The sequence below is a fragment of the Lissotriton vulgaris genome, chromosome 1_1, assembly GCF_964263255.1.
Source record: "Lissotriton vulgaris chromosome 1_1, aLisVul1.2, whole genome shotgun sequence".
NCBI classification, from domain to species: domain Eukaryota; kingdom Metazoa; phylum Chordata; class Amphibia; order Caudata; family Salamandridae; genus Lissotriton; species Lissotriton vulgaris.
In genome coordinates this window covers 456480921-456506721 of record NC_141685.1, presented here as the reverse complement: position 1 = coordinate 456506721, position 25801 = coordinate 456480921, and positions in this window count along the sequence as shown.

Here is a 25801-nt window from a genome sequence, read left to right as displayed (position 1 = left end):
AAACCAAACATGGCTAGTGTTGCATGTTTCCGAGCACCTTTAAAAACAATGTTAGTGTCAACACCTGAGTTTAGCTTTGCTTTAGCCCCTGAAAAAGAGACCCAGTGTGCAGTGATGCACATGTAATCAGCGCCTGCGCCACTGGTCCACATGTCTGTTGTCAGATGTATAGTGTGAACAGCACTCTTCTGCAAAGCTGCCCCAATCACCTTCAGAACATCTTCATGTAGTGCTGGAACCGCAACTCGGGCAAAATAGTACCGGCTAGGAACCTTCCATTTAGGGCAGAGCGCTGTCACTAATTCTAGAAAACCAACCCCTTCTACAAAAGAAAAAGGGAGAAGGTCCAGAGCTAGCATTTTAGCCAGCTTAGTGTTATACAGACGGGTCATTGGGTGGTTGCGTTCATATTGCGCTTCTGTAAACAACATCTTTTTAATGTTGCCCTGGACCAATGATTTACGGGATGATGATGATCTCTTCGACCCAGTTACGCTCACTGATGAACTTTTCCGCATTGATGTCTCACTCTCTCCCACACTCTTAGTGTGGCTCCCATGGGGTGTGCTGCTGACATGGGAACTGGGTGTAAGTGAAGTGTTTGAATCGTCTTCTTCTACCTCCTCGTCATCAGCAGATGAAAAATCAACGTTTTCATTACGTGCAATTCCGGCTTTCTTGACCGCCTCTAGGTGCGTAAACCATTGGACAGCGTGTCTTCTCTCAAGATGACCTCTCTGGCCTCCGGTACCATAGTTAGAACCAAGCTTACCACGACTAACTCGAAGCTTACAAAGGCTACAAATGGCTACGTTTTCCTTTTTTGGGCAAACACTAAAGAAGTCCCAAACTGGAGACTTGAAATGTCTTCGGGGGCCGGAGGAGGCGGCGATACTGGTGGTGGTGGTCCTGCTGCTAATGCCAGATGAAGTGGAGGATGTGGATTGCCGAACTTCAGTACGTTTTGCACTTTCACCACCACGAATTGAGGTCGAGGACGAGGTGGGTACCTTCTTGCGAAGAAATATGGAAGCGGTAGGTTTTGGTGTACTACTTAACTCCAAATCTAATGATTCCATTTCCATTGCCTCCTCGCCGACATCATCATCACGCTCAGCAGCTTCTCGGGATAGGGTCAAAATGTCTCTTTGCTGCATGCCCGGTGGGGCTGCAGTGACCTTTGTGATGACTGGCTCGTCGTCATCGTGAGAGGCTTCATCACCAGCAGTATCTGTCACTTCTTGTTGAGCCTCATCACACTCCATAGGTTTGAGTTTTTGGACGACCTTCCTTTTACGCTTAGGTACCGGTGTCAGATCATGGTGTGCCTCACTGTCAGACCGCAGTTGTGGTTCCCAAGACGGATCACTTGCATCAGAACGAGGTGGGCTTGAAGAAGATGTAGACACCCCCCTTGATCTTTTCCTTGCTAGGGATGTGGAAGACAATGAATGATCATCAGGAGGAGTGGCTTCCAATGATACCTCGGCTTCATTGTCGATTTCCTGATGTGCCCCTACTTCGGGAGGAACAACTATTGTGGGCACTTGTGAACCTCCATGCACCTTTGCTTGCGCATCTCCTTTTGCTGCCTCTCCTTCCACATGTACTTGGGCGTGTACTTGCACATGGTGTTGTTGTTGCGGCTGTGGTTGTTCAACACTTGTCAGATGAGTTACAACAACCTGTGTTGATTCAGGGACATTGCTGCTACATTCTTGCGATGAGCCCACATCACTGGTCGATGGTGATTGGAGAAGTACACTGACTGCCTCTGAAGCACTCAAGGGCTTTGACTTAAGTTGGCGTGGTGGTGGAGGCACTGAACCCAATGGAGCAGGGGTGCTGCTCCCAGCTTGGTCCCCAGCAGAACCTGCTGCTGCAGGCGTACTTTTTTTTTTGCTCCCAAAAAACGTGGCGGGTGGCACACCAGCCTCCTTGGTAACTTACTTCTTCTGCTCCTTACTAGCAACTTTCTTGCTAGAGGAGCTACGGAGAACTTTCTTTGGGGGCGGGGCCATCTTCTTCAGAGCAGGTCAGACAGCAGGCCGCAGTTGCACGAATTGTAGAGTTGTCTGAGGCCAGACGTGACGTTGCGTGACGTTATGCTGCACACACACACCGCTGCAGGACTTCTTCCTGGCACTGGTGGTTCTCTTGAGTCTTGTGCACCTAAAAAAAATGGAAGACAGAGGAACATCAGTTCAGTTATAGAGCACAAAAAAAATCGAAAAACACTGCAAAATCAGCACAATCCCAATCCATCCATGCCCTCCATAATGTTTAAATTCAAGACAACCCACAGAAAGACTAGGCCCATGCAAGACTCACTAGTACCCCTGGGCATAAATAAAGGTTGAAAAGTAGGCAAAATGGTTGGAGGCCTAACAACAAAGCCTGCATTCAAAATGGCCACTTGCCTCCTAGCACATGGCCAGGGCCTGCCTGTACCAGCACTCAAAATGGCCCCCACCCACATGGCCTGTCCCCATGAACACCCCCAAAAATCGAAAAACACTGCAAAATCAGCACAATCCCATTCCATCCATGCCCTCCATGATGTTTAAATTCAAGACACCCCACAGAAAGACTAGGCCCATGCACCACTCACTACCCCTGGTCAAGGCCCCAACAACAGGTCAAAAATCGAAAAACACAGAAAAATCAGCACAATCCCATTCAATCCATGCCCTCCATGATGTTTAAGTTGAAGACAGCCCACAGAAAGACTAGGCCCATGCTAGACTCAAATACCCCTGGTGAAAAGGCCACAAGTACAGGCCCAAAAAACGAAAATCACTGAAAAATCTGCACAATCCCATTCCATCCATGGCCTCCATGATGTTTAAATTCAAGACAACCCACAGAAAGACTAGGCCCATGCAAGACTCACTACCCCTGGGCATAAATAAAGGTTGAAAAGTAGGCAAAATGGTTGGAGGCCTAACAACAAAGCCTGCATTCAAAATGGCCACTTGCCTGCCAGTGCCAGCACATGGCCAGTGCCTGTAGCTGCACTCAAAATGGCCACCAGCCACATGGCATGTCCCTCCCCATGAACACCCCCAAAAATCGAAAAACACTGAAAAATCTGCACAATCCCATTCCATCCATGCCCTCCATGATGTTTAAATTCAAGACAACCCACAGAAAGACTAGGCCCATGCAAGACTCACTACCCCTGGGCATAAATAAAGGTTGAAAAGTAGGCAAAATGGTTGGAGGCCTAACAACAAAGCCTGCATTCAAAATGGCCACTTGCCTCCTAGCACATGGCCAGGGCCTGCCTGTACCAGCACTCAAAATGGCCCCCACCCACATGGCCTGTCCCCATGAACACCCCCAAAAATCGAAAACACTCCAAAATCAGCACAATCCCATTCCATCCATGCCCTATATGATGTTTAAATTCAAGACACCCCACAGAAAGACTAGGCCCATGCACCACTCACTACCCCTGGTCAAGGCCCCAACAACAGGTCAAAAATCGAAAAACACAGAAAAATCAGCACAATCCCATTCCATCCATGGCCTCCATGATGTTTAAATTCAAGACAACCCACAGAAAGACTAGGCCCATGCAAGACTCACTACCCCTGGGCATAAATAAAGGTTGAAAAGTAGGCAAAATGGTTGGAGGCCTAACAACAAAGCCTGCATTCAAAATGGCCACTTGCCTGCCAGCACATGGCCAGTGCCTGTAGCTGCACTCAAAATGGCCACCAGCCACATGGCATGTCCCTCCCCATGAACACCCCCAAAAATCGAAAAACACTGCAAAATCAGCACAATCCCATTCCATCCATGGCCTCCATGATGTTTAAATTCAAGACAACCCACAGAAAGACTAGGCCCATGCAAGACTCACTACCCCTGGGCATAAATAAAGGTTGAAAAGTAGGCAAAATGGTTGGAGGCCTAACAACAAAGCCTGCATTCAAAATGGCCACTTGCCTGCCAGCACATGGCCAGTGCCTGTAGCTGCACTCAAAATGGCCACCAGCCACATGGCATGTCCCTCCCCATGAACACCCCCAAAAATCGAAAAACACTGCAAAATCAGCACAATCCCATTCCATCCATGGCCTCCATGATGTTTAAATTCAAGACAACCCACAGAAAGACTAGGCCCATGCAAGACTCACTACCCCTGGGCATAAATAAAGGTTGAAAAGTAGGCAAAATGGTTGGAGGCCTAACAACAAAGCCTGCATTCAAAATGGCCACTTGCCTGCCAGCACATGGCCAGTGCCTGTAGCTGCACTCAAAATGGCCACCAGCCACATGGCATGTCCCTCCCCATGAACACCCCCAAAAATCGAAAAACACTGCAAAATCAGCACAATCCCATTCCATCCATGCCCTCCATGATGTTAAAGTTCAAGACAGCCCACAGAAAGACTAGGCCCATGCACCACTCACTACCCCTGGTCAAGGCCCCAACAACAGGTCAAAAATCGAAAAACACAGAAAAATCAGCACAATCCCATTCCATCCATGCCCTCCATGATGTTTAAATTCAAGACACCCCACAGAAAGACTAGGCCCATGCAACACTCACTACCCCTAGTGAAAAGGCCACAAGTACAGCCCAAAAAAACGAAAATCACTGAAAAATAAGCACAATCCCAAGCCATCCAGCCCCTCCATGATGTTTAAATTCAAGACACCCCACAGAAAGACTCAGTCCACCCACCACTGAGTACCCCTGGGCAAAAGGCCCCAAAACAGCCCAAAAATCGAAAATTCCAAAATTTTAATTGCAGCAACTGTATTGCCCCAAACAAACTTACTTGTAAAATTTCTAATCCAACAGTGATCCAAAGAAAGTCAAAAAGGCCTCAAATCCAAATATCCAGCAGCATCCACAAAAAGTAATCCTTCCAGCTCCAGACCCAAATGAAAAGTGACCAGGAGATGGACAAAGCACTGGGAGGAGCCTGCTGAACAGGAACAGGAAGTTGAAGACTGTGGGGCACTTCCTTCCTCCCACCCCCCTGACCCCCTCCCCAAAATGGACTCCTCGCTAAAAAAGTGCAGGCAAATGTCAAACTAAGGAGTTATTCAGATAAAAATCATCATTTCTAGAAGGTTTATGCTGCTTGCTGGTGGATTTCTTGTGCAGAATTGCAAATTTATATTTTCGCTCGCCGCATCTCAAATCTCGCAATTGCGAAGTACCGCGAGACGTGATCTCGGCTTACTCGCGTTGACAAACTATCGCTGGCAAGCCGCGATGACGTAATCGCGCTCGCCAATTCCCGCGGGATCACACAGCAAGATCCAAAATGGCGCAGCACTCGCAAACTATCGAAAAAAACAACTCGGCAAACGATGATAAACGCCGCGCGCCGCAAAAATTGTATCACCAACGCCGCGCGCCGCCAAAAAAATTCGCTGCGTGCGAATTTGCGGATTTTGCGGGAAATCCGCAAATCTCGCGGATTGCGGATTTCCCGAAAATCCGCAAAATCCGCGAGCGTAACGGATTTTCCGCCCATGCTTAATGTACACACTTCAGTACATGTCCAACCTTTCACATACACTACACCCTGCCCATGGGGTACCTTGGGCCCACCATAGGAGTGTCTGAAGTGCATAAAAAGTGGAGGGTAAGGTCTGGAAAGTGGGTGCACTTGTCAGAACAATATGGCAGTTTACCAAACTGAGCGCAGGCACTGCAGTGGCCGGCCTGAGTTTTCTCTTTATGGCTACTTGTGTGGGTGGCACAATTAGTGCTGCAGGCCCACTAGATTCAAAAAAGGAAGGGACCCGGTCACTGTTTTTGTTCTGCTGACTTTATTATTTAGAGCAGAATCTCACCCTAAGGTATTTAATCCTTAGGTGTTTTTTATATTTTGATTGTTGTGAAACTGTAAAGCAATTTTTACATTCTTTTGACAGTCCGAGGTTTACTTGCTGTCTTGCACACAGACAATTACATTTACAAGTGCTGAAAACAATTATTACAGTGAAAAACAAAAATTAAACACTTATGACAATTTTTATCCAATAACATTCATCAAACAAAATTCATTGTTTATCTTCGTGATAGTACCCTGTCCACCACTTCTGTAAGGCCACTAGGATGCAACTTTTTGCTAAATGTCTGGCCTAGTAGCGCAAAGGCATACAATACATTAACATTCTATTCAATTCAATCATTTGAAAAGAGCCTTATGCGCGAATAAAAAACATTCGGATTTAAGACGAATGAATAATTAGCCGATGCGTTTCCGAGCCTGTCTTTTACTTGTCAGGCCTTCTTCAGGGCTTCGGGCTGGGTACCTTATTGTCGGATTTACAGTTTACAACTGTAAATTTACAGTTTACAACTGTAAATCCGACAATAAGGTACCCAGCCCGAAGCCCTGAAGAAGAACCTGACAAGTAACAGACAGGCTCGAAAACGCGTTGGCTAATTATTCATTCGTCTTAAATTCGAATGTTTTTTATTCTGGACACTGGTTGTGCAGGCTGTTACGGACATAGTAATGGAGCCTGTAGCCTGCACTCCCCAGATGTGCCTACTTGGTCTAGCCAAACATTTGCAGCCAGCTCACTGTAAATCTGTAGCAGTGGCAATCTGTTGGTGAAACAAAAGGTTGCTATACACTGGAGGAAAAAAAGTTATGTCTAAATTAAGACAATAGCGCTCTGATCTGGTGTATTGCAAAGACCAAATGGAACTGTTTACGGAAGAGCTGCCGATGGCCTCGAGACCCAGCGATATATGGTCCCCCCTTAGGGCCTATTTACTGACTAACCCTGATATGTCTGGGTAGGTTGGATCATTGTACCAAGGTTTGATGACATAATGCGGTGTACAGGATGTATGTTTGGGATATTGACGTGGAACTGTAAAGGTGGTGTATTCAAATAAGTGGTATAAAATCGCATAACGTATAACATTTTTGTATTTGATGGAAAATGTATTTTTACAAAAAGAGTTGAGTGTTGTCTGCATACACGTGGTAGGAGATGTGGGTTTCAGGAATTCAGTAAGGGGGTCCATAAATGGGTTAAACAATGTCAGAGAGAGAGTAGAGCCTTGGCTAACACCCTGTGACATTGAAATCTGTTGTGCAGGAAAAAGGAGAACCATTTTAGCTTAGTGCCGGAAAGACCAATCCTGTGTTCTAGAAGGTTCAATAGGGTATTACGATTGAGAGGGTCAAACGCTGCAGGCAGAATTAGGAGGCACGATTCATTCGGGTTGAGTGAGCGTAAGAGATCTTCGACAATGAGGACCAAGGCAGTTTTGGTGCCATGAACCAGTCATAAGCCAGTTTGACATTGGTTGAGGAGCAGGAATTGCTCGATTTGACTGCAAAGCTGTAAGTGCTCGCATTTTTCTAAGAGTTTGACTAAGGTTGGGATGCTGGAGATAGGGCTGTAATTGTTGGGGTCAGTCTGGAGTGAAGTCTTTTTTTTAGGATGGGAGTAACCTTGCCACTTGTTAGCCAGTCGATTAAGGAGCCTTGAGTGAGTGAGGCATTGACTTTCGTAGTCCATAGTGGGAGTAGGAGGGGAATGGACTTGTTGAGGAATTTGGAGGGAAGCAGGTTGTTGAAGTGGTTGGAGTATTTCAGAGAGGTCAATAAAGTTAAGATGTCATTTTCATTGAAGGTTTTCAAACTTTACAAGGCGGGGTTATTTTTAGATGTGGAAGGTTTCTTAGACATTCTTCCTGATTGAGTGAGATGGGGCGTGATAAGAGTGTCATACCAATCTGAATATCTTTGGTGATTACCATGGTTTCCTCAGCAAAAAAGGAAGCAACGTTTTCGCAGTTAGGTAGTGTTTTGTTGTCTGAGGAAATGGGATTGCTTTTGAGCGTCAACTGTTTTTTGATAAATTCGAATAGTTTTTTGGTTGTGTGACGTTACAAAGTATGATTTTTCCCCGCATGCAGTTACAACCAAATATTTTACCCTGACTTGCTGTCGGGGGTGCGCTGGAGTTTGGAATAGCGTAATTTACTATTCCAAATCCAGTCTGTGCGACAGTAGAGCAGGTGTTGGAGTTAAAACCAACACCTTATACCCCCTACAGCAAGCCATTTTCAATTTAATGGCATGCGGGGAAAAAGCATGCACTGTAACTCATTCATTGTAACAGTTGTTTCCCCTGTTTTTTAGGTCAATTGGATGCCATGTCTGGTTGATTTTGGAAGATAGTTCCTTTGGAGTTCCTGATGTGCCTATTGTAGACCTCCGTCTTTGTCATAGAAGTTTGAGGTTGTACTGAGGGGGGTATGTGTCCATGCTCTTTCTACGAGTCTGAGGTGTTGCAGTTCCTCATTAATGTTGCAACAGAACCAGGGGTTGGATCTTTTAGACAGGATTCTGTTTAATTGGATTGGGGCCACAGTGCCTATGATTTTTGACATGGAATTGCCTAACAGTCAGTGAGGTCATGAGTGTTAGAAATGGGATTTTTGGTTGGCTAGGGCTTGCGCCTAAGCCAGGCAGAAACCACCACTCAACATTTACAGGGGATTATATACACATGAAAGAGCCAATCGGGCCACTGTCAGAACCATCACAAAGTAAAAATAGTAAATGTAGAACACAACCACTAATGACTGGCAACATCACTGTACTCTATTATATCCTGCAAAATAAATCAAATTATGCAATCGGCATCACATCAAGCGTAAAATACATTATGCATCAACCTCAGAAGACTAAACACATTAGGTAATAATATCCTCACCAGTATAAACACATTATGCAATAACCTCACAAGCATAAACACAGTACGAAACCAGTCCCAGGATGCTTGTTTCCGGTCCAGGGAAGACATGGCTTGGCAGTTCTGGCTGGACTGTTCCCATGAGGCACAGGGTCAAGACTGAAAGAAACCGGTCCCAGGATGCTTGTTTCCGGTCCAGGGAAGACATGGCTTGGCAGTTCCGGCTGGACTGTTCCCATGAGGCACAGGGTCAAGACTGATTTGCATATAGCTGTGTCTGAACTGGGGTGGCAAAGTGAGCTAAAGAATGATGATGGATTCAACCTAGATCTGTGACTGGGGGTGAGTGTTTGAAAAGTTTCAGCACTCCGTCCATCATCTCTTTGTGTTTGCAATAACTTCATAAGCATAAATCACAGATTAGAGAATAACCTCCTAAACATAAACACATTATGCAATGACCTCACAAGCATATACACAGTATGCAATAACCTCATAAGCATAAACCTCAGATTAGGGAATAACCCCCTAAACATAAACATCAGAGGCATAAATCAGGGCACAAAAATCACATTTCCTAGGCACCACATAAATCGCATTACGGTCTGGCGCCCTATCAACCTCACACTGACCCCCTGGCCAACTGGCCTTCTCAGAGGGCTCAAAGGTCCTATGTCCATAATGTCAGGTCATGCTGCCAATGCAGCAGAATCCAAAAGAGCGCAATTGCGCTGGTCTAAACGTTGCAGCTGCCACTAATTGCTGTGCAGCTTTGAAATAAAATGTGGGCATGGGCAATCACTGTGCCCTCTGTGTGCGTCCCCACTGGGACTCTGCCAACAAATATGCGCAATTGTTGCAGCTGCCCTCTATCAGGTGGGGCAGCTGTGAAAGTAGCCAAAAAGAAGGCACAGGCACAATAATGGCCTCATGAGCCCCACTCTGGGACTCTGTGAAATAAATGGCCCCCAATCATAGGAGCGACGGGTCCGCTCAGGCACCGGCAATGTGCCTCGAGCCTGGCTCCTCTCCTGGGACCTCTCGGGGACTGTGGCAATCAGAAATGGAGCTTGCAAGGATCCGACCTGCCCCACTTACCGGGCTCTCTACTGGGGAGTCCTCCGGTCCCGGGCAGCATGCTCAGGAGAGCCCCCACTCCTTGGGGACTCTCTGTCCTTCTCTGATGGCACACGCGGTGCTTCCCTCAGCTCACGGGACCCCCACCCGACCACAGGCTCTTCCTAGGCCGTTTCTCGGCCCGGCTGCGCTGTGATTGGCAGCCCCGGTGGCCTCTTCCGGTTTTGGGCCCGCCCAGAGTCAGGCAAGGCCGCCTGGCTTCCTGGTCGGGCCGGCGGCTCAGTTTCTCGTCCTCAATGCGGGGAGGGCACCCGCTCGAGAAATAAAAACATAAAGCGGGCTGGGCACCCACTCACAAGGCACCATAATGCAGGGTGGGCACCCACTATTTTAAATATACATAAAGCAGGGTAGGCTCCCGCTCATCAGGGACAATGCAGGGGGGGCCCGCTCTCCTGGCACTAATGGGGGGATCCCCACGTCGGAATTTCCTCCAAACAAGTCACTGCTCAGCGCTGCAAGGCCCACATTCTCCTCTTCTTTCAGGTCCATTAAAGTATAGGGCTCAAGAGGTGCTAGAGGGAACCAAGGTCCCTAGGTCCATGGGGCATAGCTGGGCCCAGGGAGGCCAGCACACAGGGCCCTCCATCAGGGAGGCAAGCCCCTGTGGTGGCTCCTCCTGGGCCCCCAGCAGCAGCAAGCCCCCAGTAAGTCCAGAAACAGCACAACATCATAGGGTCACAGCCCCTATATTTAGATTAGGCATTCCTTCGTCTGCAGTGGCACAGGGCTTGGGGGAATCAGCAAAAAACGGTTTAGGGGGAATCGGAGCACTTTGTTTACCATGCTCCTCTTCCCCTTTGTCAGGTGGGGGCTCGGTGATCAGATGCACCACATGGGGCGGAGCCAGCATTGTACAGGGCAGGCACAATCCTATTCAAGGTCAGGGGACTACTCCGCCAACTAGTCCAAATGTAGATGTCCTATTCAGCCTAGTGCTGACTCACCCTGTCCCTCCTAGAGCCACATACACCTCCCTAGCTCCTGTCACTCAAAAGCCAGACATGCAATTCACATCCGGTAGGCAGACATAGGGCACACAGAAATGCCACTTCTAAAAGTAGCATTTCTAAAATAGCTATAATAAGTCTGTGCACCCCATTATGCAGCATTTATTATGACAATTCCAAATATACTAAACTTGACCACACTGCTCCTCTCATATCAGGAATTACCACTGAAACACTTATCAGGGAAGCCCAATGCATTCCTATGGGAGGGCAGCCCCACAGTAGTGAGAAACCAAAATCACTGTTTGTCACTACCAGGACAAGTCACACACTTAAAGTACATGTCCTATCTTTTACCTACAATGCATCCTGCCCATAGGGCTAGCTAGGGCCTCCTTAGGGATGACTGACATGTAGTAAAAGGAGGGCACAGACATGGCACACACTTTAGGTGCCACGTCACAGCGGCAGTAACACTGCGCGCACAGGCCCTGCAATGGCAGAGGCCTGAGATAGGTTTGCAAGGCTACTTTGGTGGGTGGTGCCATCAGCGCTGCAAGCCCACCAGTAGCATTTAATTTACCAACCCTGGGTATATGAGATACCACTTTACAAGGGACTGACAGGTAAATTAAATATGCCAAACAGGTGTAGAACAATCTTACCATATGTAACACAGAGAGTTCACACACTTTACACTGGACAGCAGTGCTAAAGTGCCCAGAGGCCTAAAACCAACAACACCATGTCAGAGAAAAGGCTAGGAGAAAGGCAAAACGTTTAGGAATGACCTTGCAAAAAGGGCCAAGTCTAACAATGAGCATCATACAATTCAGGTGGGCAGGGGCAGAATGTTGTTACTAAAAGCCCACAAAGTGAGTGGGTTAATGCTGCAGGTATCTCAGATCCAAAATTTGGCTTTCACAGGTTGGCCCTTTGCGATAATTGCCTTTTCTGAAATAAAGAAGGTGATGCAGTGGTGGTCAGTCCAGTCACAAGGTAGAATAGATTCAATTTTTGTATAGTGTTCTTTTTGGCAATGATTAAGTCTAGGTTGGGCCCTTTGTTATGGGTCAGGCTGCTGCACGCTTGGATAAGGTTGAGATCCTGGAATAAGGATTTAAAATTGTTAATGAAAGAATCACTAAAGTTGTTACAATAATTGTAGAAGTTGTGAAGAAAAATCAGGTTGTTATGTACTTCATTTTAAAGGAGATCATTTCCATGTTCTGTTCGATGAACGTGTTGTTATCCCCGGGCAGATGGTAGAACATGTAAAGAGAGCACCTTGAGTTGTCACCGGTGGGGATGTTGATCCTGAGGTTTTAGCACGAGGTCAGTGAAAGAGTGTGAGATTGATTATAGATAGTGTGGAGTAGGTTAGACCACCCCCCTAATGGCCTGAGCTGTTTAGTCTGATGATGTCATGACTATGGGGGACTACTATGTCAAGAATAGGATCAGAAGATTCATTCAACCAAGATTCTGTGAGTGTGAGGATGTCCAGGTCATGGTTAAGTATAAGATTGTCTGCGTCGGCCTCATGTTTCACATATGAATGGCAGTTAAGTAACACACATTTCAGGAATGTTTTGGAGGTAATCGTGGATGTATGTGAGTTGGAAACTTTTTTGAGGCTTGTTTTATTTATATGTCTAGTGCTGGTGTGGGATGTCCTGATAGGGTGAGGGATAATAGTCTTGATTTTATGTAAGCCGTAACATGAATATAAGTGCCTAGGAGGGAGAGTATATCGTTTGACAGCTGTTTGACTAGCCTATTGCTCGGGAGAAGTGGTTATGGTGAGGTGTGGGTCTCAAGTAAGGATGTGTGACCCATGTGTAAGCAGGGATAGAGGAAGAATGGCATTTGGAAGTTTGATTGTTTGTTTGCTAGAAGGTGAGTCATATGTGAGGACCACTTGTGTTCAAAGTTGGAGGTGATATGAACTAGTTTGATTATGTCAGCCCTAATCAGTTGCAGCTCAGGGCCGTTGAGGGAGCCAGTGTTGATAGGTTCCACATTCAGATACTAGGTAATGGTTGAGAGGAGACGGAGGATGAATTCATCCTGGTGCTGGGAGTAGTGTAGGTGAGAAGAATGGGAAGTAACATTGTCAGATTGGTGTAGACATGGAGGAGTGCTAGTATTCTCACTAGGGGAGTGGAGGGTGTTGGACTGCTGTAGTGTCTGTGGATAAGAGGATGACCACGAGAGTAAAGAGGTGAAAAGAGGGGTAAGAGGAGGTGAGAGAGACGAGTTTGTCATAAGGAGAGGAGTCAGAGGGGAGTTGCGGAGGGGCAAGCGGGGAGTGGCTGTATCTAGTTTATTCTTGAGGTAGACAATAAAGAATTCCAGATTGCGATCTGAATATTGAATGAGCACCATGCCGTTGCTATAGATGCGCATGGTGGCTTGTACAGCATGTAGAGCACATTTTTAAGTTTAGGGCCGTGTGGAGTTTTCTTGGTGATGGTGGTGTTGAGTGAGGACTTTCCTCCATTTAGCATGCTGATTGATAGTGAAGATGAAGTCATTCAGTAGGGTACTCTTATTATAGCAGAAGTAGAGGTCAATGATAAGAGTGTCTTTATTGAGGATGAGGATTTTATGCTTGAGATTTATCATGGAGTTCCTGTTTAGGTTGGGAGGGTAGTTTATCAAAAATGAGTTATTTCCTGCAGGAGATAGTAGGGCGTTCAGCTTTCTGGCATTAGTACGATCCATGCTGGGTGATGTAGGCAGTAGAGAGCTGGGGATAGTAGATAGGGGCCTCTTCAAGATTGTTGCACTTTTGGTAGGTGGAGTGAACGGTATTGCATAGAAAGAGAGTGAAGAGTATTTCCGTGGTTATTACCCAGACGATTCAATATGGCCTTCAAGTCCTATTACCGAATCTGGAACCAGTAGGTGTGCTAAAGCATATGTTAAGTTTTTAGTGGACGTTTAAATGAATGAATGGAGGGTAAAAATGGAGGTAATATACAACATTGATATACATTGCAAGTACAGTACAGAAATAGGTAAGATAAACCTCACGGCAAGGACAACAACAGATACTGGGGGTAGAATCACAAAGGAATGGGGGAGGCATGCAGGTCCCAATTAAACAGGAGCCAGATACCAGGGAGACCAGCACTAGTGCTCATACCTAGGTTCCGAGGTATCAGGCAGATCCTGGTAAGTTGCGCTGAGAAGCAACAAACAGCCTTGTGAAGGGCAGCTGCCACTGCACGTGGCTCAGGGAGGGGACGTGGGTCGCTAATTTCGCTAACGCTACACTCATGATTCCATGTGTGATTCTTCCTTTCCTGGCTCATGTTTGTGACCCCAGTACAAATGCTTAAACAGACGGGCGGGGCACCCTTGGGAACCACAGATGCGCCCTGAGTCCCCTCAACGAGCCTCAAGCAGCGGTATTAGGCCCGGACAATTCCAACTATTGTGACAAATTACGATTGACTATCCATAGAGTCTCTTGGCTCCACAAGCTCATTTGAGTGCCATTGTGGATACTCTCTGATAATCCAGTGATTATCCCAGCGGATGCATTGGTGTATATCCTTGCCAACCCCTGAAGAGGGTTAGAACTATACAGCTGAAACGCATCGACCACCAACCCCAGGAGCTTGCCTTATAAGACTGACAAAACAGAGTTACAATTTGATCAAAGACCATTGCTCGAACTTTCTAAAGACAATTGATAGATTACTCTAAGAGCTGATCCACCTTCTTGCTTTCCTACCTTCTAGGCAACCTATCGTGTGATGGTGACGTACTTATACCTCAAATTACGGATTAGACCATCTTTTCCTATATAGTATATATTTAGAAAGGATTGTGCTTTATATATGTCGCTGTTGGAGAACAGCTCTAGATTTTAGGATTTATTTTTGCAAGAATACGTAACAGCCCTCCCATCATATTTGAAGGACAGCATAGAGGTTTTTTTAAGAAACTGGACAATATTCCATGGAAGGAAGAATATATACTGGTAACCATGGATGTTGTGTCTTTGTATATGTCCATCGAGCATAAGACAGGAATAAAGGCTTGTGAGAGTTTCTTAAGGAATTGACCCGTAGAGTGGCTCAACCATACACAAATGTTATTGGAAATGTTTAAGTACTGCGTCACACATAATGTTTTCATGTTTGATGGCAAATTCTATCTGCAAGAATAAGGGATGGCCATGGGCACCTCTTTTGGACCCACATACGCAAACTTGTTCATTGGGTGGTTGGAGAAGGATGTGGCCTGGGCTGAAGAAAATGAGTTGTACAATGAGAAGGTGGCACTGTGGACCCGGTTCATCGATGACTAATTTTTCTTGTGGGAAGGGAGTGAAAATTAACTAGATCTTTTCCTGGAGGGTCTCAACCATAATGATTCTAACCTACGGTTTACATATACACAGAGCCGTCAATTGTGCAACCTTTTGGACACAGAATTAGAAGTCATTAACAACACATTAATCCAACTAGGATCCATAGAACACCAACAGCAATAAACTCCCAGCTGCACACAAATAGTGGTCATCTGGACGCCCTAATATGGAGCATACCATATAGCCAGATGCTGAGAGCTAAGAGGATTTGCTCAATGGAAGAACTGTATGACCAGTGGGTGCACAATATGGTCAAAAATTTCAGACCGTGGATACCCTATCGAAGTACTGGAGAATGCCAAGAAAGAGCCATGGATAAAACAAGAGAACAGTCATTGCACTTACAAAACATCCAACATGGAAAGGATCAGGGAGCGAATAGGTTATTCTTTATGTTTTTTATTGAGCTTTTCTCACAACATGGGTGTTTGCCTTTCCTTTTGTTTAGTTAGACGTTCACATGATACATGTAGTATAGGCAGTCAAATCCTAGATAACATAATATGTAAATAAACAAAAACATCCCAAAAGAAAACCTTTGGAGGACTCCAGCACATTGATTCAGTTCATATTATGTCATGGCATGGATTTCAACACATCTATTCCACCAAATTCGGACCTCTCCCTCACACTAGGAGCATTGCTTTCAATTAGTCTTCATTTTCCGTTTGTAGATAACAATTATGCCACATATGGGCCCAAAAGTCTTTTTGTTTCAATGATGTAGGCTGTTCTTCTGCATATCTCTCCAGCTGTGTTTAACAGTAAGCCATATCTTGCATCCATTCTATCTGTTTTGGTATATGTTTCCCACCCCAGCATCTAGACACTCTACGCTTAGCTAATAATAGAGCTACAACCACTAGTTTGTGTTGCGTGTTTGGAACGGTCTTGATAAGGCCTAACGAGCATACAGCTGGAGAGCATCCAATTTGTGTTCCCACCATTGCCGATATTACCTGTGTAATGAAATCTCTGTCCAGTAGTGTGCTATTATTGGATTACAGGACCATGCTAGATGTAGGAAATCCGCATTTGCAACCCCACATCTTCTGCATGACGAATTTGGGCACAGCCAGTATTTATGTAGTTGTTGGGGGGAGTAGTAGGTTTGCTGCAGATATTTAAAGTGAATGATTTTGACGTTGCTGTTTAATGTGAGTCTGTTTAGTATCCCGCAAGAAAACCCGAAGTCCGCTATTGTTAAAGGTGTGTTCAGGGCTGCGTTCCAATGTTCTCTGGCTGTGACTATTGGGTCACCATGTTCCCTCTGAGAGGCATTATATAGATTGGTGATCAGTTTTTTTCTGTCAGCGCATGCTAACATGGTTTGCATAGACAGCAGTTCAGGTGGGTCCTGAGGGAAGCAGGGGTGCGACGCCTTCAATGCCGATCTCGATCTGTGATACACAAATCTCTGCATTAGAGTGTCACTTCGGCTTCCAAAGAAATCAGTAAGCAAGATAAAGGACCCCGCAGGGAAGTCATCCCCCCTGGTTCTGAGCCCTGCCTCCTGCAGTACTATCAATGCTCCGGTTTTTCTAGTGACGGACATAGAGGGGTGATTCTATAGGGTCAGTTAGCAGCGTACAATGGGGTCTTATTTGCTCTCACGGCGAGTAGTTTCCATGCTGTATTTGTGCTATTTAATAGGCTTGCAAATTTGAGATTGGCTGTCGGGCTCTCGTGCGTGAGTACCGCATTAAGAGGAATAGAATGTGCTTCAATGTGCTCAATGGCTATGTGTGCAGTGTATCTTTGCGAGTAGTACCAGTAGTAGGCCAAGTGGGTGTGAGCGCAACGGTAGTTATCATGCAGGATTGTAATGTCTTAAAAAAGTCTTGTGTTATGGGAATGGAGATGTTTACAAATGGATATAAAAATTTAGGCAGCACAACCATCTTCATTATTATCAATCTATCGGCAAGCAAGATAGGGAACCTGATTGAGCGTGTTATTTGATTATGCAATTTAGTGATGGCAGTGCCGTAGTTTTGGCTTATGACCTCTTCTGGGTTTCGATGTATCCAGATGCCCATGTACTTTAGTGGCTTTGTGCACCACTACAGTGGGAATCCTATTGTATGAAGCATGGTAGTCGGTGTTAAAGGGAACACCATTAATTTATTCCAATTGATACTTAATCCAGAATACCATTCTAATTTAATATATTCCCTCACCGTGGGTTCAAGGTTTGTTCTCGGGTCCCTTATATACAGCACCATGTTGTCCGCATAGAGTGATAGCACAAGGGGGCGCTGTCGGAAACGCAGAGCGGATGTGTGTTTTTGTTTTATATAATACAGGCCAGGGATTCTAGTGCAAGGCACATAAAATCAGAGACAAGGAACATCCCTGCCTCGTTCCCCTACTTATGTTTACTAGTTCTGATATCATGCAGTTCACCCGTACCCAGGCAACTGGAGAGGAGAGGTTATTTTTGGAATACAATATAGCCCAATTTAATATCAAGAGGATCCTTTTAAAAAACTGGCATGTCCTAAAAAATGATGAACATCTAGGGGAGATTGTAGTAAGAGGGTCACAAATAACCTTGAAAAAAGTTAAATAAGTGGGAGATATTTTAACATCAAGCCACTATGTTCAAAAGAGCGCCAAAGAGCGCCAAAATCGAGGGAACTGGTTAACGAACAATATGGAATGCTTTGTAAAATGCAGTTTCTGCAAAGCATGCATACATGGATTGAACTGTAGAAGCTATCGAACATTTGAGAGTCATGAAGTGTTGATCAAGGATAGAATCATGTGTAACACTGATCATGTCATCTACATCCTCAAATGTGGCTGTGAGAAGCTACATGTGGGCAGTACAATAAACAAATTGAAACTGAGAATCTTGCAACACTTTAGAGCTATAAAGAATGGTGACAAAAGCCATCCTGTGGCCTGTCATTTTCAACAATTTCACAATTGGTCCCTGTCGACATTCAGTTACTGTGGCATCAGACAAGTGAAGGCCCACCGCAGAGGAGGTGATCAGGAAAAAGAATTGAGAAAGCAGGAATCACGACTGATACTATCTATAGGAACGTAGATACGTTGGGGCCACAATATAGATGCTGAACTGTATGTCCACTTAAAACTGTGAGCTAGATTGCCGTTGAATCCTGAAAGGACATAGAGGGGATTGCCAGGGGATGTTACAGAGTTTGAATCCCCTATCTTTAGAGCGGTCCTAAGTAAAGACTCCTTCCTTTTCCGTTCTCCCTACCTTTCTCTCATATCTGCTCATGTTTTGCCTCTTCTCTTCTCTTTTTCTGGATATATTCTCCTCTTTACTTCCCTCTTTTTCTGAATTGTTTCCTCTTAAGACAGACCTTTGAAAAATGATTAAAAAATGATTTGAAGAAAAAAGGATAGTATCTTAATTGAACAGCATGGCACTTTATCCATATGGCACTTTAGGAGTAAGTTGCACTTTATATATAGTATATTGCCCTTTGTGTAAATAAGAAGATAAGATGTGGTTGATATCTCATAATTTTGAGGTGTATAATATTGAGATGAGATCTTTGACATTGCGCTATGCAATTTGGTATGGTCTCAGAAAATTCACAAAAGTGAAGGATCAGGAAATTCTTTTGCGGCATCTGCATATCATATCACTATGCACTTTATATGTACTAAATTGCGCATTGCATAAAAAATAGGATGGGATGTGGATGATTATAATTCTAAGGTGTATGATATTTGAACATGATGTTTGATAGTTCACTATGCACATTAATATGGTCCCAGAGAGCTCATGAAAATGTGGGATCATGAATCTCTTGAGTTGGACACTGTGGACTATGAGGATTGGGATTTATTATGCATTGTGGGCAACCTATTATGGGAAGAGGATAAACTCATTATTTGGGAAATTAAGTATTGTATCATTTAAATATGTTGATGATTACAATCTGACTCACTAATAGGATCAGGAATGAATTTGCAATTTGGAATATTTAGGTACATTTGGATTGGTAATGTTCCTTAGACCTGCATAGAATATGACTCTGAGAGAGAAAAATAACTGTTATATGGAGAATGTCAGGGAACTGAGTTGATTGCATATAGAAACACGGGGATAGGAATATGGTGGAAAGTATGTGCTGTTGTATAATGAGAAAGTTGCTGCTCCAGAAGCCTAAGGGTCATTGAAGTGGAGAAAGGACTCACAATATAATGATCCATGCCATGTAGCCCAGTTAGACCCACTGGAAGGCATTTGCTGAAACGCGTCGTCAGAGAAAAATGTATTTTTTCATAGCACTTTATACCGCTTTTTCACATGGAAAGATAAAGGGAAAAATAAAAACACCAAAAAAGAAAACTTGGATGCTACTTTTCCAGAGTGTGCTGCTGCATGAGGTGGTGTGAGGATGGAACGCCGAAAGGGAGCATATACATTTATATCTATCTATCTATCTATCTATCTATCTATCTATCTATCTATCTATCTATCTATCTATCTATCTATCTATCTATCTATCTATCTATCTATCTATCTATCTATCTATCTATCTATCTATCTATATATATATATATATATGTGTGTGTGTGTGTGTATATATATATACACACACACACACACAAAGGAATAACTCTTCGCTGATCCTCCTCCTGCGAGAATTCATGGCACCACAACAGAGGTAAGTTATCAAAAAATATTTATTTGGCACACCCAAGTGTGAAAACAGGTTAATAGGACGGACTATGCGTTTCGGCTTCACAGCCTTCTACTGGACCATGATATATATATATGATTGTATAAAACAATGTTATTGTAAAATTGCTTTTGACTGCATAAATATGTATTTTATTTTGAACTTCTCTGACTAAAGTCAAGACACAGGTAACATTTTTGTTTATATCTATGATATTTGACTCGTTCAACAAAGCAATAATGCCCTGGATAATATATAAAAACATTGAAAATGTCTGAGTAATAGTTGGGAACTTCCTGTACCGATAACAAATAATACCTTATTTTGGTAATATTTTGCTACATTTATCCTGCTAGAACTTCTTCTATATATTGTTGTTTTGTAGCCTAGGCTCTAAAGGATTATACAGGCTCAACCCTTCGTTTTTATCGCCCCTGGAGTTTGTGAGCAAGAAATGGTCTGCCCTAGTACGCTTTTCAGGGCCAGGAGGGAACCCAACGAGATTTTCTCAACTCGGGCGGTCTCGACCATTCGCAGTGAGAAAGCTGCCACCCAAGTAGAAAATCTACTCCAGCTGCAACAAAGAAGCAGCACCCACTGGCGAGCTGTGTGGTGCAGTTCGCAGTGATTTTGCAGTGCTGAACATGCTTCTGGCACTAAAAATCAGTTCGAGAAGCACGATGCGCCAATTTCCTCCTATTCATGGAACTATGCGGAATACCGCAGAGTTTTTATGAACTCCACGGAACTCAGTGGAGTGAAACTTCACGATTTCCACCCATCCCTGGTTGTAAGCCATACCTCCTGACATATTTGTACAAAGGCAAAAATTATATGGCTTCTTTTTTTTTTAAACTTTATTTTTCAATTTTTTGCAAAATACAAAGCCAAACCCCCACCCCCCCTCCAAGGCATCATTAAAAACATTTGCACACAGATCGACGGACTCATTATGGCACATCTCGGATTAGGACAACATCTGAAAGCACACAAGTTCATTAAGTACAGCATTATAACAAGCAGAGGAACATATGACATCGTGAGGAAATCAGGCCAGGCCCAGCTCCATGCACTGTTCGAATAACCCCTCAGTTGGCCCCTCCCCCACCCCTCAGATTCTTGCTCAGAGAATAAATCGCCACTAGTCCCTTCAGAGTCACTATGTGACGAGTGCCCTTCTGCAGCCAACCCTGTCATACACATGGCTCGTCACGCCAGCAGATCTTCCTGCAATTTCTCATCCCTCCTAGTGTGTTGCATGTGGGTTTCCTCTGCGATTGTCCATTCCTAACATCCTTGAGCCATGTATCTATGTTTGGGGCCCTCTGTCCCATCCATGTGATGGCGACCCTGCACCTAGCCAGCACTAGCATCAATTACAACAATTTGTATGAAAGCTTCCGTTTCCTTGTCTTCGGGACCAATGCCAACAGACAATGTAAGGGTGTTAGTTCGATCCGGAGGCCAGTGGTGGCCGTTATACGAACTACAACCCCTGTCCAAAAACTCCCCACCAATGGACATTCCCAGGCCAGATGCAAAAATCCCACTTCCACTGCGCTGTACCTGGGGCAGTTGTCCCTTCTATCCTCCGAGAAGCGGCTCATCGACTTCGGGGTAAGGTAGGTGCGGCGCAGGAAGTTAAAATGGATAAGTTTAAAGCATGCATTACAGGACACCTGCCGCGTCAAGACCCCTATATGCTTCCGTTGTCTCTGATCCAGAGGCCCTCCCAGGTCTGCCTCCCAGGCCGCCCATGCCGGTGGCACCGGAGGGGCAGAATCACGCTTCATAGCCGCATACAGCAAGGCTATCAATCTACGTCCTCTGCCGCAGGACACTATGATATGTAAGGTACGGGTCATCGGGGTATCTCCGGACACTGCAGCCAGACCGAGCTCACAATAGAACGCAACCCTTGGTAATGTAAGTATTGTCTGCCACTTAGGCCAAATGACTCCTCTGCCTGCTCACATGTCGTGAAGCTCTCTGAGGGGTATAGATCTGCTAGGACCTCACAGCCCCCGTCTCTCCATTCTCGGAAGGACATATGGTGTTCTATCTCTACCATAGGGGCTATTATCCAGATCGGTAGATCCCTGTGAAAAGGGGTCGAGTGTAGGACCCTTTCTATAAAATGTTGCCATACGCCCGCTGTGTGTCTTACCACATAGGGTAGCTCGGCGTCAGCTCCTGCCCCACGCATCAGTGCCAGCGGAAGCTCCTGCACTGTGGCCCTTCCTGCAAGTAATCGCGTCTCCCATACATCCGCTTCTGCGAACCATCTGGCAGCCAGAAGTATCTGTGCTGCGTAATAATAAAGATCAAAGCGTGGGCTTCCAAACCCCCTTCCTCAAAGGAGCGCACAGCAGTACGGAGGGCAACTCTGCTTCGCCGACCCGCCCAGAGCAGGGATGTGAGCAGCGTGTTGAGGGTCCGAAAAATCCTAGGCGGAAGAGGGCACAACGTGTTCTGAAGGACATACAGTGTCCTTGGTAGCATCACCATCTTAGAGACGGCCAGTCGCCCCATTATGGACAGTGGTAGGGTGTTCCAAAAGGACACGGATTGGTGGAGAGCCGTAATCACCCGGTCTATGTTGAGGGCGAGGGACTGCTCCTCTGTCGTGGCCACATGAATGCCAAGGTATCAGAAACTGGTCTGTTCCCAACGCAGCCCAAGCTCTGGCAAGTCCTCCAGGGGAACCGTTTCAAATTCCGATAGCGGGAAAATAAGGGACTTACTACGGTTAAGCCGCAATCCCGACACCTCGCCAAAACGGTCCAGGTGATGCAGTAACCTCGGTAGCGCCTCCCTCGGTGTTTTTAGGTAAAACAAGGCGTCATCTGCATACAGCGACAGTATATTGCACATGTCACCCACCTGAATACCCCATTGTCTTATCTCAGTCCGTATCATGACAGCAAACGGCTCGATGTCTAGGGCAAAAAGTAGTGGTGAGAGGGGACAACCTTGTCTCGTGCCTTGTCCCAGCTGCCACTCCTCCGATCTCGCGGCTCCTAGACGCACCCTGGCTCGGGGGAAGCTATATAGGATACAAATCCAACGGCTGAAATTGGGCCCCAGGCCCATCTTCTGGAGGACCTCCTGCCAGTAGCTCCAGTCAACAGTATCAAATGCCTTGGCCAGATCTATGGAGACGAAGACCGTCTGTTCTTCCCTACCTCGCACTTCGTGTTGGATATGGTTCAAACGTCTTAGATTCATAGCCGTGTTCCACCCAGGAATAAAACCGCATTGATCTTGGTGCACTAAGTGCTCCATGTGGGGTGCCAGCCGTGTGGCCAATAATTTAGTCAGAATTCTGATATCAGAATTTATCATGGTAATCGGACGATATAACGAGGGGTCATGTTTGTCTACCCCTGGTTTCAGGATCATGCAGATTTCCCCCTGGGCCATGCTCTGTGGGAGCACTCCACTTTCGAACGCCTCATGAAAGACCTGTAGGAGGAGCGCAGCCAATACGTCCCGGTATTCTTGATAAAACTCCGGTGGGAACACGTCACTTCCCGGCGACTTTGCACGCTGTAAGCGGGCTAGTGCCACACAGACCTCGGTCAACGTCAGGCCTGCATCTATTCCTACCTGTCCCAGTCCGAAAGGGTCGACATATGCAGGCTCTGTAAGTAGGGGAGATAAGAGACCTCTGAAATGGCAGGGTCTGCCGCGTATACTTGTCGTAAATTGGATTGGAGAACCCCAAGGACGGCCTGCTCTGAGTAAACCACTTGCTCGTTCAGGTCCCGTAAGGCTATGTGGCTTATTCTTTTAACTGCATTCTTCCAGAAGCAATTTTATCAGCATAGAGACATCAAATGTGTCTGCACCTCACAGGTAGAGACCCTTCCTCTTCTTCTTGATTGTGCGACGGAAGCAGCACAGAAAGAAATTTAAGAATGGCCAAAACAAAAGAACATTAGCATCCAATGAGGAATATTGAATTCAGGAGAAAATCTAATTTTAAGAACAGGTGTAGGAAATGGGTTAATGAGAGGCAGCAATAGGCAGGAGACAAAGCTCAAGGCCCAAAATTTTAGTCAACGGCCAAGAGATGGAAAATTCTGGATTTGGCAAGCAGAGAAAAGATCATCAGTCTGTAAGGGAAAAAAACAGAATTAAGAGGGAAGGTTGCAGAAGCCCTCTATCAAGGAGAGATGAAGATAAACCACATTGCATATGCTGAATTATGCAAACCATTTAGATAGAGTAGAAAGCCAATATACCACTGGTCAGAGACCAGTTCAAACAGAAGGAGGGAGGGCATATACATTCTGCCTCTTTATCTTTTAATAAAGTTTAGGTTTCCTTCTTGCAAGCTAGGTCAACCTTTATGTTATAGAAGGCCAAGAAGGCTTAACTATATGAGAAGTTCAAGGCATAACAAGCACAGCACCCGCTGTATGTTCTGTTGGTCTGAAGTAGACGTTCTGGAAGGAGGGTATGTTGACCCAGTCTGTGGCTTCCAAAATATTTTGAAAGGCCACTACCAACATGGGAATTCTTGAAAGACATAGTTCTGTGAGTTGAATGAGCACTGAACTTTGAGCCCATTTCAGAGAACAACCAGGGAACATATCTTGTGGGGTGAGGACACTAAACACACAATGGGGTTTCCTGAAGGAAATAGGCTTTTAAACAGACTGCGAAGCATTAACGAAAGGTTGATTACAGTGATATCATTGATCCAGTACCATTTGATGACGAATGCATGAAGGCCTTCTGAGAATTAATAAAAACTTTATGTAGTGCACCTGCTCTCAGAATACCGATTATGATAAAGAATGTTTACTTTATTGTCATGAGGGGAGTGGGCGCTTACTTTCTATTCTAACCCAAAAACAAGAAGGGATGATGAGGCATATAGCTTAATTTTCTGCTACATTACATCCAATAGTTGTATCCCTTCCTGGTTGTCTGAGGGTGGTTGCAGTTGTTTGCATTGAAACAGAATAAAGTGAAGGAATTGTAAAGGGATATGCGCTCATTGTGTTTGTTCCTCATTCAATGGAAATTTTGCTGACCCGTACCAGAATTCAGCATCTGACAAACAGCCATCTTACAAGGTATGAGCAAATCATGCCAGTAGCTGAAAACATCTCGAGCAGGAGGTGTAATTCTCTGAAGTCTGAAACACAACTACAAATATCAGAGAGCAATGGAGACGATGATGATGATGATTCAGACTATGATTGTGTCAATGTTAAAATAATTATGCACCTAATCAAAACCAGATATCAAACACGTTTCATATGAATGTCTGATGTGACTTTGTAGATGGTTCTTGTCTAAGAGACCACCTGGGAGGTCTAAAAGCTGCTTATGCAGTCTGTTCCATATATGAAAAATCATACCTATCTAATGTAACTTCAGCAAAAGCTGCAGAGCAGCTCACTCCCTTGCAGATGAAATGAATGTGATCATTTCCACAGATAGCCATTTGTGATTTGGGTGACACATGATTTTGGGCAGTTTTGTTCACAAAGACATTTCATGATGTCCGTGAGTACTCTAAATGGAATGGTTCCTATACTCTTGATCTTTTGGAAGTGATACAATAACCAAGAGAGATTGCAGTCGTCATGTGAGCAGCTCATAAGACTGGCGACGATATAGTCACAGTGAGAAACAAATATGCTGACCAAGTGGCAAAGTAATGCGCACCTGAAAATGCAATTGTGAAATCAAATGAGTGAATCACAGTGCAAGAAAGACACTCAGATATGGGATGAATAAAAATGTCCATCCCAACAGATGTCTCCACTTATCTTTCCCTCCATCCATGCCTCTCAGAACCACAACTACATTCAAAATCTCAAGATTGGACAACCCAGTGCAGTTCCCAGCTAAGCAGACGGCGTCATATGAAATACCATAAAGGGACCTGCAGAGCTTTTTAAAGCTACCAGCATACTGAGAACCATAAAAATGTGCATCTG